Genomic DNA, 13,648 nt, shown 5'->3' with positions numbered 1-13,648 from the left:
CATCCTGGCTCTCAGGAGGTAGAGGCAGGCAGATCTCTGTGTGTTTAAGGCCAGCCTGGGCTACAGAGTGAATTTCAGGACAGCCAGGACTACATAGAGAAATCCTGTCTTGAAAAAACCGATAGACAGACAGACAGTCAGACAGACAGACGATAACAAAACAAACAAAACCTGTATGTACTTGTATGTGGAGGGAAGTAATCATGTAAACAGAGACAGAAATTGTTTTATAAAATTCTCTTCTCGCCAATATCTGAGTCATAATTAATTGTCCTACTATGAGCCATATTGCAGAGTAAGATACACTCTCAGTACAGGCTATAAAGCGCCATCTAATTCCAACTACCAAGGCATCAAAGTTTTAAAATCTCTTTCAAGTATTAACTAAAGCAAATATCCAACAACCAACTCACAACAGCACTATAAGAAACCCTAAGAGTGAAGACGAGCAATCTTTAATAAACAAACAAACAAGCCGGGTGTGGTGGCACACACCTTTAATCCCAGCACTCGGGAGGCAGAGGCAGGAAGATCGCTGTGAGTTCGAGGCCAGCCTGGTTTACAAAGTGAGTCAGGACAGCCAAGGCTACACAGAGACATCCTGTCTTGAAAAACCAAAAACAACCAACCAGCCAACCAACCAACCAAGCAAACAAAGGAAACCCCTTTTTAAAGACAGGCTCTCACTCTATCACCCTTCCTGGCCTGGACCTCACTACACAGACTGAGCGATCAGGCAGCCTCTGACTCCTGTGCTGGGGTTAAAGGCTGTTGCTGTTGTCAGGGCAAAGGGATAACTCAGAGCCTTATGCAATGAATCTTATCAATGAACAATACACCTCCACCCCTGTAATGTTTACACAAAATGAAATTGTTATGAAATCAAGATCCTATAACTAAACTCCTATTTACATTTTTTCGTTGTTCTGAGTGGTAGGGGTTCTCACTAAAATAGCCAGACTGGCATCTAATAGGGGATTCTCCTGTCTTGGTCTCCCAAATGATGAGACTAGAGGTGTGTTGACATCACGGCCAGCTAGCTCGACTGTAGTTTTTAAAGTCTGCAGAGTATGGATAATTACCCTTGCTTTACAAACAAATGGTATTTCAGAAAAATAGCTAAAATGAATATCACTTCTTTCCATCGTTTAGTGCTAACAGCAACAAACATGAACTTCCATGCCTTTCTCGTCACTGATCTCCTTAAAGTCTCAGCTTAGACAATCTTCACAAACATCTTATGAGATAAATACTGTTAATGTCTTCTTAAGAGACTAATAAACAGGTACACAGAAGCCAGATAAGGGGCTCAGTGTAAGTCCCAACACCAGGAACTGAACTCAAACTTGCTCAACTTTATACAGTGACCTAAGATACTTTGCCTTCTACCCTTGTACTTTCTAAACCACATTTGAAGATTTTCCAATCAGTGAGTTCAAAGAAACAAACAATTCATTAATTGCTATATCCTACATCCTTTTAAATTTTGCTTGCTAACTCCCTAACTTCTCTACAGGGTGGGGGGAGGGGGCAGAAGGGGGATCGACGGGGGACATGATTGAACAAAGGATGTACACAACCACTCAGAATCTCAGAGCTATGCAGTCAAAACACAGACTCCAACATGAGCTATTTATATTCTAAGTACTGTGAGGAAAGCTCTTATCAGGTACACCCCCAAAACTAAAGCAGCTCTTCTATGAGTGGAGCCTAAAACCCTACGATGGCTAGAGGCTAGTAGTGAGTTCAGCTCCAAGCTTGGGGGCTCTGAGTCTTAAGAGATGCTTGTAATGTGCAGTGCTTACAAAGCAGCTTGTTAGCTATGTGTGGAGAGCAGTGCGGATTCTGATGGGCCTCGAAATCTCAACGCTTTCAATTGATTCCACAGGTGGGCAGGTCCTAACGGCACCTCTCCACTAGAAACCTTTCATAGCGCTTGTTACGGTCCGTCTCAGTCTCTAAAGAGACCATTCACTAACTCAAGCCAGTCTTCATAAAGACGTGAACGTGGTTTTAAAATGCAACTGACCTGGACCACACAAGGGAGGATGCTACAGCTTTATCTTAAACACGCTTTATAGTCCAAAAGTTTCACATGTACATCACTTCTGCCAAAACTCATAACACTGAAAGGTAGAATACCAAAAGGACTCTCCCCCATTTTTTTTCAGACAGGGAAACAGAGGTGGCCGTAACAGGACTACAAGAGATTACAGGTCCAGCAAGTGGCTGACCTCTCGGGATTCTCTAAACCCTGTGCTCTTGCCTCAGAACACAGATACGGCGGGAAAAGTTTGTAAGAAAACTTCTGATAAAGGGATTTGGAAGTTTTCCGAGGACCGCCCAAGAAGAGCAGGAAGTACACCCTACTTTATAAACGGCTCCCTGCCAGCCCATAGCCTGGGGCTCCGGGCAGCGGAGTAGACGTGCCACTGCCCGGATATCTCCCGCAGCCTCGGGGTTGTCCCGGAGCCACCTCGGTGGTCCACAGCCCCGCAGCCCAGAGGGGGTCCCAAGAGACTCCGCTCGCTACCTGTTGACACACAGGAGGGAAGCAATCCCTACGAGAAGGATTAGGGCCGACCCCCCACCCAAGGCAGGCCTGCGGCCCCCGAGAAGACAGAAGAAAAACTTAGAGTGGACCTCCCTTCCCCGGGCCCTAAGAGGTCGGAAGGGCGGGAGCTTCCCAATAACCTCCGCCCCAGGCGGGGACCTGCCCCGCGCATCACGTGAGGAAAAAAAAAAGAAACAAGAGCAAAATAAAAAACAGCGCTAACACACAGAGGAAAGAGGGTCCTGTGCCTGGCAGGAGGGGAGAAGCGGGGGTTTGGGGTGGGGAGGAGAGGGCCCGACAACCAGCCCCAACTCAGGGTGAGAAAGAATCGGGGACAGGGATCGTGGTTACCGGGACGCCGTCGCTCTCCGCTTCCGCCGTCGCCACGAAGCGCAAGCTCTTCCGCTTGCCGCTGGGGTGCGCGCCAGGCATTCGCTCCGCCTACGCCGCGGGGCCTTCTGGGAGTTGTAGTCTTTGCGATGCCCAGTTTCGTCACTGGGGGCGGGGCTGGCAAATGGAGAGGGCGGGAGGGCGTTGACGTTCCCCTATCTCGTGTGTAGTCAGTCCATCCTCCGTCTCTACCCTCAGCTGTAAATGCGCTCAAATCTCCTCACGTCCTACTCAATCACACCGTGTCTCTTTTCCCGTTCACAGGCGAGTTTCTTCGAGCGTAATCTGCGTTTAGCGTCTCCATTTCCTTCCTTGTGAGTGCTGTGTTCTACACTGCAGCTTCTGCCCCCGCAGAAAATGTCCTTGTTGGAGCCAGTGTCCTTGTCGCCAAACCCACTAGAGGTATTTTCAGGCTGTGTAACTTAAGCATTAGTCATTTGATGCTGTTAGACATTATCATTTATTTTCTATGACAGTATCCAGGTTTGCCTTCCTCGTTCCAAGCCGTTCTACTCAGTCGCTTTTTATACTTCTTTTTTCGAACCCACCTCTTAAATATTGTTCTCTGCGATTCTTAGAATGAGGGAGGGTAAAGTCCGGCCCAGCCCCCTTTTGCCTTAGCTTATTATACTCCCAACTTCCAGACGGCTTCATCTCATTTCTGTCTTGCAGACTTGTCAAAATGGCTTGAAAGCTTTGGTGGTCTATGGGTATAGCCCAGTGATTGCCTAATAAGTGAAGTGCCCGGGTTTCGATCTCCAGCACCATAAAAGAAAAAAAAAATATTTGAAAAGTACAAACTGTCTATCCTCTCTGTTCACTGGTGTTCGTTCTTCCCTTTGGATTCCCATCTTTCTCCATTGCCTCTCCCACCCATGTTTGAATAGCAACCAAACCCTGTAGATTGTCTTACTCTAGCAGAGTCTGTTCTCTTATTTCCACAGCCAGTTGTCTGTTTCCCACCAGCTTCATTTCCTAGCTGATGACTGTCATCCTTACTGATCTCAAGACTGCTGTGGGGTCCTCCCTGCTGCCAAAGGCCGACTTGTGTAAATAACAAATTTAATCAAGTCATGTTTGTGTTAAAAATCCAGTAAAGACACCACTCGATTGAGTTTGAGAGAAGGAATGAAGGTGAACACCTTGGGTGGCTTTTATAAAATAAGAGTCCCCAAGCCAATACTTTCTTTCCCATCCCTTATAGTGATAGAGAAGTCCAAAGAGAGAAGACGTACCAAATCTTCTTATATGGTCCGTAAGTATGAGCCTCTTTAAAAGTCATCTGCCCACCCCCCATCCTCAGGTGATCTGATCACTCAACAAAGTTATCTTACCTTATTGCTTACAATGTACCGGTGCTGGGGGCTGAAAATACAAACAGAGTGGTGCCTACCTCTGTAGATGTATAGTCCCTTAGGAAGAGACAGACGCTAATTCAATAGTTCCATATCAAAAAGCAAAAGCACAAACAGCAACAAAACACAGTCATCAGCTTCAGTAGGAATTGCGGAAGAAAAATAACCTGTCCTTCCCTCTTCTCTCCACCACTGCCACAGCTAGGTCTGGACACAAAAGATGTTGCTGAGCCTAGGTAGAAAGCCAGACTCGGGGGCTGGGGGGGCTGGGGGGCGGGGGTGGTGGTGAGCCAGACTGTCTGAGGCTTGGATTGAATCATATGATAATGCCCAGCTAGGCTGGCTAGGGAAGCTAGGAACAGTTAAATGTGAGCTACTGGGAAGCAGAGCTATGCTAACTAGTTTAGCAAAATTGAGCCTGAGGCAGCCAACCACAGATCCTGCAAAACACAAATCAAGTTTTGCTTCATCCACCAAGCAAGGCTGTGCCAAGTATCTGCTACCCACCTGGTGAGCTTTTATAACCACCTGCAAAAGGTAGCATTTGCACTATAAAAATAAACAAATGATAAAACTGGGTGTCCCCCATCGGCCATCCCCAGCTCACCTAGCACATCTCAGCCTTTGTCATAGCACTCATCCCTACCTTATGCAGGCGCAATACTGCTCTCTTGGATGGATATCGACTTGGTCTAACAAGTATTATCAGCATGTAGTACTGTGTAGCAGACTTAGCGAGGCACTCTGTGAAGAGTTAATAAGCAAGGTCCTCACTGTTTTGACATTTAGCAGATTAGCATATAAGCCAGAAGATAGGGGATCTGTACTTGCAAAAATAAGCTGGGCTTCCGTACAATAGAATATCTTGGTAATGAATGATGGTGGGCTACTCTAACAAGGTGGCCTAGGGGAGACTTTCTTGGAAGAGCTGACTGTCCACTTAGCACTGAAGGGTGAGAAAGAGACAGCTAAAGGGGAAGACCAAACAGTGTGCCAGCCGAAGGGTTGCACTAACTGAAGAGCTAGGGCATTTAAAGGGCAAGACCATTGGTTTTGGTTCAGTGGACAGCATGTGGGCCATCGTGAGAACCCTGGATTAAATTATAGCCTCCAAAGGGTTTAAATGGGGTAATAGAATCAGACTCACATTTTAACACAAACAACTCTTGTTTTTTCTCTAAAGGACAGGAGTAGAGGTAGGAGTCCTTGTGTCTCATAATGAAGCAAAGTGCAGGCAATGGGATGGAGAAAACTGGGTGAGTTTGGCAAGACTTGTTTATAGATTGACTATAGTGGAGGATGGTCTGCAGAAGGAAGGATAGACTACGTGTATTAGTTGCCTATATCCATCTCTGTATCTTCAACCCTAGAACTGTGGCCTGGCACACAGCAATCTTTCAGGGGCTGTGTAGAATTAATTTGTGCATTTCTGTTTGCTGAACTCCGTGCCCCATTCCTGCCAAGTTGCTAAATCCGGGCTCTCTACTAGCCCATATGAATGAATGCTATTGTGCAAAACAGAAGGGCAAAACACCCTCTTCCTTCGAATGGGCACAGCCCATCACCAGGGTACAGACTGATAACACAGTATGACCACATCCTACCCCCCACTTGCCCCATCAGTTGGCACTCTTCGGCAGTGCACAATCTGTACAACCACATATGGCCAAGCTTAACTTAGCATCCCTAGGAGGCAGCTTTGTGGCACCAAGCCCAGTATTTATGGGGAGAATTTGAGGTCCGGGGGAAGGAAGATGCTTGCCTGGGGTCACCGAAGCTGCTGCTGCGGCGGCTGCTGTTGCTGTTGCTGCTGCTGTGACTGAGATTCAAACCTTTACCATGGAAATCCCTGTGGGCTCTTTAGCCCTGGAGCCACATTGTCTCTTCCAAGTCACTCAGGCCATCGATAAAAAGCTAAATTCAAAATGGTGACTCCACTTCCTTGAGTTTCTCATCTGTCTGTTACTATTGTTAGAATGGTTCACATTTACATAGTATCCAATATGTGTTCTGTGCCTTACAAAATACAATAAAGGAACATGAAACCTGAAGACCTTCCTTTTTTAAAACAGAATAAATGGGGAATGGCTGGTTTAAAGGGCCCTTAGCGCTGAATGAAAATGAGCTGTGGCATATTGGTTTAAGATGACACTGTAAGCAATACCAAAAAATAATAAGAGCTCATATGCAAGGTGCTTTTCCTTCCTACCCCCAACCAGAAGAGAGGCTATTGGAACAGCTGGCTCCATAAATGCAAATTAAGAAGAAGGTCACGGAGTGGAGGTTCCAAGGACATAAGGAAGAAAAAGAATCGTCCTGAATGCAGAAAACCCCTCATTTAATAAATAATAACATTCAGCGGTTAACAAGTACTTGGTGTGTGCAGATCCCATCAGTCCTCTCCCAATTTCATCATATAGGAACCATGTATACTTTCATTTCCCACTGGAGGAAACTGAGGCACAAAATCTCATACTATGCCTAAGAGCTTCCAGCTCCAGAGTCAACTGCTACAGCACCCCGCTTTCATGGCACGTTTCTCAATGATTCCTAGTGCAAGGTCCCCCATTTTTATTGTGTGACCCTTTGGGGCCCTGAGATAGCTAGCAGAGGTTGGAGCGGTTTGTTAGAAGAAGATTATCTCCAGCCTCGTTTCAAAACAGACAGCCCTGATGAGATGTGCGTGTGAAGTAATAGGCAGAACATAGGTTGTGTAGGAGACAACTTCTAATCCAGCTGGGGAACATTTACAGTGTTCCTTGAATACAATACCATAATTATCCATATGGTATGGAAGATGGAACAGAAAATGTTATCAGGATAGAGAGACGAAGTTACCCTCCCCCCCAGAAATGTAGACTCTGGTCAGTGCCTCCTGGGTAATAAATCATTCTTTTTGTAGATAACAGACTACAAACACAAGGGACCCTAGTTTCATTGGACTTCGGAGTGCTGAATCTTTCCCTCCTGACTACATCTGTAAATACTGCTAGTTAAAATAATATGGAGAACCCATTTACTGGAGAGGTTTTTAAGACACTAGGAGGGCAGGGCATCCACAGACAGCTCTCATTCAATTCGCTTGGATAATGATGATGACTCTAGACCCCAACACTTAGTGGGAGCCCAGAGGACTCTCCATCTCGGACTAAAGCCACCATAAAGAAAGCATGGCCTATGAGGTGACAGCATCTAATGTGTTTTCCACTTGCCATGATATATGTCCACCCCTTCTCCATGTTTTTTTCATGTGCCAAGGCAGTTCAATCCACTTCCTAGGCTCGAGGTGTGTGTGGTTTTAAACTGTGCCTCGGCTGAACCATCTGAGGCTGACTTGGCTCCTGAGAGCTGTAACTGATAGCAAGCCTGGGCACTTTGCTTAATCTCCACCTTATATTTGACACCATCGAGACGTAGTTCACCGTATGTCTCAAGCTCTGCTTCTCACTCCACTACGTTTTCAGGGCACTCTGGCACGCAGCTATATCTGTGCTGAACACCCAGCAGGGGCTGGAAGGCAAAATACTATATGTGAGGGAACACGTTTGAGACCAGAGTCCCAAAGAGTACATTAGTTAAGTCACTAGAACTCAGCTTCAAGACGGAGACTTACCAAGACTACGTACCACGGTGGCTGATCATGAACACTAAGTTACAACAAGGAGAAGGGAGATGCACATTGCATAAAGTTTTGTTCAGAGTGACAGATGTGAATAGAAAACAAAATGGTTTTTAATTTGTAATGCAAGAGGCAATGAAATAGCTCAGTGAGGGGTACTTACTGGCAGCTTGAGTTTGATCCCTGAACCCCCACATGACAGATAGAAGGAAAGAACCAATTCCCACAAGTTGTCCTCTGATCTTCAACAGGTGTCATATAATATGTACACACACACACACACACACACACACACACACACACACACTAAAGTGACTCACAAAACAATATGGACTATCTGTGTAGCCCTTGGTTGACTCTCAAGGACTGAAGGTGGGCCCCTGTTGCTAAAGAAACCACACACTTAGCATATGGGACCTGGATGACTCAAGTTGGATCTGACCTGAAAGAGTATTTTCTTTAGTCTAGCTTCCAACATTCCAGAAAATATTATACAAGCTACCAAGGGAGGGAAGCAATTAAACATTCCCACCCAGATGCAACACCCAATTACCAGCATGGCAAGATATGCAGGAAGATGCGAGAACTGACATTCACATGTTGGTGGCAACCAACAGCTGTCTAATTGGACTTAGAGGCCACTGAACAGGAAGGAAACCATGCCTAGTACTGGAAACCTAGCTTCCCAAGGGCTAGTGAGGTCATAGACCTCAGAGAAGAAGCTGCTACCACCACTTTGCTAGACCAACATACTTCTTTATTACATTCTAAACCGTATCCGTATACCCAGAGCTAAGTGTAGCTACCACTCTCCATTAAAGAAGCTTCTCTTTACAGGAAACGAAGAACATCCCAGAAAACCACAGCTGGGCATAAGTCAGTCTTATCCAGCTGCGGCATCTATGAATCAAGACAGTCGGCAGCGTGACAAGATATGTACTAAGGTCCAAAAACTGGCACTCACATGTTGGTGACTACCAACAGCTTCTAGCTGGGCTTAAAGCTCATTCAGACAGAGACAAAACAGAAATCAATGGGTCATGGGGTCCCCAACCACCCCCCTCATTTCGTCTACATCACAGCTCTTGCATCTGTGGCTCGGGGAACACTGCAGACAAGAAAGCAGGAAGATTTTAAGAGCCCGAATAGCAGGACGGCTTCTATGAAACAATCTCTCCTAGAAATGGCTGCATAAGCAAGGCTGAGACAATAGCAGTATCAATGGACATGTTAACGTGGAATAGGAAATTTGCCCAGGACCCCACCCCTAGATAAAGAACTACAGGCAGCTAGAGACTGCTGAGAGCCGGGGAATAGCCTCTCTCGGAGTGAATTCCCTTATTGGTTGTCCAATGTAGCGTGGTCAGCCTTGAAACCACATACATACAAACAACAAAAATAGACTTAGAATGCTGTGTTTTTATATATTTGTGTATGCACATACGTGTGTGTGAGTGAAAGAGAGAGAGGGAGGGAAATAATCAAGAAATTAAACTATAGGCGTGTGGGGCATGGAAGAAGTCTGAGGGCACCTGGGAGGGGCTGGAGAGAGGAAAGAGACAGGGGAAGTGATATAATTCTATTTCAATTAAAAACATTAAAAATGTAAAAGAATTAAATTACAATACTGATTATGTTCCCCTTAGGAGAGACGTAGAGACACAGTGACTCTTCTTCAGGGTTTCTTCCAGGATACAGTACCTCGGCTCCAGGCCTTTCAATGGTCCCAAAGCACTCTGAAAGGCCCCGTTCCTGTCAAGCGCTCCTGGGGTCCGTACCTTGTATCTTGTACCTCGTATCTAGTAGAGACTCCTCAAGTACCTGTTAGAGAACTTCCCTTTTTAGGCAACAAAACACCAAGGTGAAACTCCTAATATGCTTGTCACAAACAACTCCATTTTCAAGGACACCCTAGAATCTTTGACCCAACCTCTCATTCAGGACTTTGGGATCACAAAATGACCCAGTGAATGCAAGAAAGCAAGGGACACAGAACTTTCTGGTCTCCGAGCCTGCCTGTTACTTCACACCTCTGTTCTCTTTGTACAGACTGACCTTTCCTTTTTCTGTCCTACATCAGCTGTAACTCAAGTCACCTTCACGAAACTTATGTCACCTCTCTGGGCTAGCAACTCACCCCTGCCTCTCTCCTTTGTTCCTGTCAAAGACCTTTATGCTCCACCAGTGAGAGTGAGTGTCATCATCAAACACAGTACGTGGCACATCCCCCCCCCCCACTTATTTGTTTAATATCGCACAAACTAATCTTCTCTTTGTACTTTTAGTGAGACTTTGGAATGGGAAGGGGAAAAAAAAAAAAAAAAAAAAAAAAGAACAAACAAAACCTCAGAGGAAATAATTGTGCAGAGCATATGATGACCTGCCCAGGTCACCAAGTGGGCAGAGCAATTCCATTTGGCCTTATCCATCTACCTACATTTCATCTGGCTCAAAATAGTTAAGACCTCAGAAGCTATCTGGGGTTTAAACCTAACTCTGCTACTTACTAACTGGGAAACTTGAAGTTAGTTACTTAATCTCTCTGTGCCTCCGTTCTCTAATGCAAAACTAATCATGATATCACAGAAGATGGACAAGGGTTGAGAGAATTAAATGACACAATCTATGTAAAGTGCGTGGGTCCATAAATGATAGCTGGTTTGTAAGCACTTCAATCTTAAAGATGACAAATCCATTCTATTTAAACCTTCTGAGGGCTGGATTGGTTCCAGGACATCCTAGAGAGGGAGGGTGTGTCGTGGCCACTCTAGAGTTCTGTCTGGAGACACAGACAACTGGTGTCACTGACCTTTGGTGCTAATCTGGATCCATCACTCACCAGCACTGGCCCCAGCCTAAGTAGCTTACCTTCCTGAAGTCTTATGTCCCCGGTAGCGAGAGCAGTACTGAGCTGTCTCGCAAGGGGGTGCCGAAAAGATCAATTCATGTTAGCAAAGTGCTTTGGAAATGTAACATGCTAAATATTAATGGGTCTCTCTGAGTGTCGGGAAATGTGCAATCTGAACTCTGCTCAGGGCGAACTGAAGGTGGGAGAGCAATTCTGGGCAGCCCGATTGCCACATCCTTATTCTAACTGGGAGGTGGTGCTATAAAGGAGAAGGAGAAGTGAGAGTAGCAGGTATGGGGTGGGGGTGGGGGGGGGGCGGGGGTTGGGCAGGGCCGCTGTGAGGTGACAGTTCTGGGAGGAAGGCTCTGAGGAAGCGCCAACAATTCACAAGCATCGGGGAATGCCTGTTCAAGCATCACGGAACAGCTCTAGAGGACACCCCGTAGTAGTAGGATAGTGATCAACCGTCAGCTCCTCAAAGAAGACACACAGCTAGTGTAAGCTGAGAGCTCCCCTTCCATAACGCTCTGTGTGTCTTTCTCTAAGTGAACACAACAGACACTTCTGTGGTCTGGCATGTTCTCTTAACGTCACTGCTTCTGTCCACCCAAGGCTCTTCTGCTCTGTGTGGCCAAAAATATGCTAGTCCAGAGGCCAGGGCAGGCCAGGAGTATAGGAGGTACTGGGCAAATGTCGTAGACCTCACCTCACATTCTGGGACAGCAGGAGCCAGCTTCTGCAATGTCTCTGAGAGATTCTCTGTGCGCCGGAGCCCACTGCTCATTCATTAGCACATGCTGTGTTGGGTTTTGTGTCTTCCCTGTCTAGCTTCCCCCCCTTTTCTTGTGATTCATAGGATCACTCCAAATGCTGTACACTCGCTCTAAGACGCTGCCCAGGCTGCTCTGAGAGATACCTCTGCGCTTCTTTTTCTCCTCAGACATGACTATTTAATGAAAGAGGCTTTACCTAGTTCATATTTCCATACTGTGGTTTGCATTATGCCTAGACTGTAAACGCCCCCAGAAAATACATGTCGCATGGACAAATGAATGAGTCAGCTATAGGGGCCACAGAATAATAATAATAGCACCGGGATTTCATTGGGTCCTTGTGGAACGTTTCCTCCTCTAATTTTAAGAATAATTAAGGAACAAGAGCTTACATACTAGGGCTACAAAGAAAGGGATACCTGTAACAACTGAACTTTCTGGATGTGGTCGAAGCACACCTTCTGCTCTCTGGCAATGGCTGGCTGGCTGGCTGCCCCCGAGAGTCCCCGTCCTCTAGCAGCTCTGGCCTGTGGGAATTCATCACCTCTGTGAGGACAGCAGCTTCTGCTGTATATAACAGTGAGCGGTCCTTTCTCCTTATGCCAACTCCTCAGGCCTCGTTCTCTTCTGCTCTTCACATTAAAAAGAAAAATCCTGGCTGGCCATTTTTCATGCATTTTCTGCTGTGTTGCCTTTCTTTCTGACTTTTTAACTTTCTCAGTGCTAAAAGAAAAGAAAGAACATGAATCTGGGGGGATGTGGGGGGAGAGTATCAAAAGAGCTGAAGCCAGAGAATAAAGGCAGGGTTCCAGAAAAAGCTGAAAGCAACCAAAGGGACTCATGGCTTAGACTGAAGGGGGACATCAAGAAATGGCCACACTCACAGTGAGTGGGAAGCCTTGGAAGGTAGGGGTGACAGAGCAGCAGATCAAACTATTCCACATCTGCTGTTGGTTAGTTGCTTGTTGGTTTCTTTGCCTCCACCTATCTTGAGAAAAGTGTGCAAAGAAGCATGGTGCAGCATTGCACACCTGTAATCCCAGCACTCGAGGAGGCAGAGGCAGGAGGATCGCTGCAAATTCAAAGCCAGCCTGGTCTACAAAGCAAATCAAACAAACCAAACCAAACAAACAAAGCACACACACACACACACACAAACTATAAATGTGCAAAGTAGGACTTGTCAGCTAATCGATAATCACAGAGTTCCAAAAGAGACAGAACACTTGAGCGAGGTCACATCAGACAAATGCTACCACTGGCATCTGGGGAATGAGAAACAGAGAAAGAAGGTGAGAGAACAAGCGATTACAACTGGAATAGTCTAGCACATCTGCCTGCCTTTCCCCCTCCTGAGCCTATGTCTCAGCAGGAACAGGAGATGAGAGCTAACCAAGACTGCAAATACACTGGGCACACTCACAGCACACAGGCGCTAGTCTAAGACACGCGCATACGCCGATGGGTTTAGCTTTAATGGAGCCCTTTGAGGTAAGCACTGTTATTATCCCACTCCACAGATGAAGACACTGATGCATAGACAGGTTGAGTCAGTCTGTACTCACATGCTAAGTAAGTGGTAGAGGCAGGATCTCAATTACTCAGTCCAACTCCCGCCCAGAGCTGCTTGGCTACAGTAGGCGGTGTAAATTGCTGTCCTCTAAGCCTTAGTTCCCAAACATACCCAATGAGAAAAGCACCCAGCCAGGCTGAGAGCGACTCTGGTGTTCAGAGAGCCCTAATTTTCACACCACAGGGCACCTAATTCCTCAGTGTGCAACGATAGCACCCGTCGTCTGTTTTGATGCTAGGACATTCAGGGAAATCTTGGTCATATGTCAATTTTACCTTCGTGTGCTGACTTGAAAATGTAACCCCATGCGCGATGAGACTCCCTCACGCGTGCCATTTGTCGCTACCTCAGCCTAGGTAGAAAATCTCCTAGACACTGGAAAGACTTGCAAATCTCAGAGCCACAGTCAGAATCCTTTGAGAAATCCTAGACAGTAAGGGATAGCGCAGGGTTTCAAATGAGAAACTGGGTTCCTTTTCAAAAGCATATCAGGTGTTAATGTCACCTGCTGTTAGTCTTTTCAAAATTGTTATTTA

The 13,648-nt window shown here is 46.1% G+C and overlaps 1 protein-coding gene across 2 annotated transcripts in view; it reads right to left on the bottom strand.

The window, feature by feature from the left end:
* Positions 1-3,016, bottom strand: part of R3hcc1l (R3H domain and coiled-coil containing 1 like) — a 76,312-nt gene extending 73,296 nt beyond the window's left edge. The window contains exon 1 of one of the 2 annotated variants that reach the window (XM_051146584.1): positions 2,906-3,016. The gene's annotated coding sequence lies outside the window, so the exon portion shown is untranslated. Of the gene's footprint in view, positions 1-2,533; positions 2,600-2,905 lie in introns of those variants that run through there. The other variant, XM_051146585.1, reaches the window with a different exon arrangement.
* Between the last annotated feature and the right edge of the window lie 10,632 nt (positions 3,017-13,648).

This window comes from Acomys russatus, chromosome 5 (assembly GCF_903995435.1).
Source record: "Acomys russatus chromosome 5, mAcoRus1.1, whole genome shotgun sequence".
Classification (NCBI taxonomy): Eukaryota; Metazoa; Chordata; class Mammalia; order Rodentia; family Muridae; genus Acomys; species Acomys russatus.
Note: the sequence above shows the minus strand (reverse complement) of the source record. Positions and strands in the feature narration are given on the sequence as shown.